This window comes from Trachymyrmex septentrionalis, unplaced genomic scaffold (assembly GCF_001594115.1).
Source record: "Trachymyrmex septentrionalis isolate Tsep2-gDNA-1 unplaced genomic scaffold, Tsep1.0 scaffold74, whole genome shotgun sequence".
Taxonomy (NCBI): Eukaryota; Metazoa; Arthropoda; class Insecta; order Hymenoptera; family Formicidae; genus Trachymyrmex; species Trachymyrmex septentrionalis.
Genome location: NW_017305927.1, coordinates 1,305,436 through 1,307,032, shown reverse-complemented (window position 1 = coordinate 1,307,032; position 1,597 = coordinate 1,305,436).

The following is a 1,597-nucleotide window of genomic DNA, read 5'->3' as shown; positions in this document are numbered from 1 at the left end:
TATATATATATATATATATATATATATATCAATCATTCTCTTTCTCGTTAACAACAAAATAAATAATAAAAAAATTTGAGTTCGTATTTATTCTTCACATTTTAATGTCTTTAAATGCGCATTTGTGTCGAAACACAAAATGTAATGAGTCTTACAAGCCATAAGAAATCAACTGATCACAATCTCTTTGTGATTTTTCAATATACTATAACAGATCTATTATGTTTCAAGACATACTGATGGCAAAAAATGATATATATCTCTGCTAAACTTATTGTAATTGATTAGATATATTTATTAAGAAGTTTATATCTCAAATGTTTCTCGAACAGTTTATCGGAGACGCGGTAGTATCTCGATGCATGAATACGATATCGCGCGAGAACGGACCGTGTATCTATACATGAGCCAACGAGTTGCATCTGAGATTATCGAATCTCAATAACGATTGAACCGATCAAGTTATAAGTAGGTTCAGTCGACAGCTTAAACTTGAGTTATGTAATATATAGTTTACATTACATATACTATAGCATTTCAGAAATAAATAAACGCATTTTTTCAGTAAAGTAAAGTATGAATACGGACTTTAATTTTAAAAATCAATTCGAAAAAACTTGCCTCTTGCTAATAAATCATGTGATAAGTGTGAACACAGGAAATATATTCAGAAGTTATTTCCGTCAAAATGTTCGAAGTGTGCGACTATGACAACAATGTGAAAGATAAATTGTGACGATGCTTATATGAAATAAATAGGATATTATTTTATTATGTTCAAATTTTAAGGATAATATATAACAATGATGTAAATTATTTAAAATGTAAGAAATTATTTAATATAAATGATAGCACATAATTTCGTATGTTCCAGTAGATCTTTATGTAAAATACAAATATATATTTCAACTCTTTCTATATATACATATTTTAATACATACAATATAATAAATAACAAATATTATAATTATATATTTTAGAAAATACTTTAAATTATATATTTTTACAAAAAAGTTTTCTTCATTTTTATGTAATTTCATTATTATCAATCAAAATAAAAAAATACTTTAAATGTTAAAAAATAATGTTTACTTTTTTATTGTTTAAAAATACTTGATGTAAAGCTTTTTAATAAATTTATCTAATAAATACATCTAATCAGTTCCGATAAATTTATTGTAACAATCCTCAGAGATATATGTCATTTTTTCCAACGAGTGTAAATTATTGCAAAATATTATATCTTAAGGAGAAAATAGAGACTATATTAAATGTTGTATTTAATGATAAAAAATATAATTAAAAGATTAAAGAATTAGATAACTGACGAGACCTCATAAATGAAAGGAAATAGGATGAATCTGAGACATTCTGTTTCTCTGCAAAAATTCATCATTGTTTCATAATTGCAGAAGAGGATCATGTTTTTTCATTCAAAATGCTATAGTAAGAAGGGAGTATCCCCACTCGTATTCCTCTCGTACCTCGTTGTGCCTTGCACAACAGCTATACCTCGTCACCGATTTTCAGTAGTTCCTCGGTCGTCTGATCATATTGCACGTAACTAAAAAGCAATACTTAGCGTTTTTACAGTGCG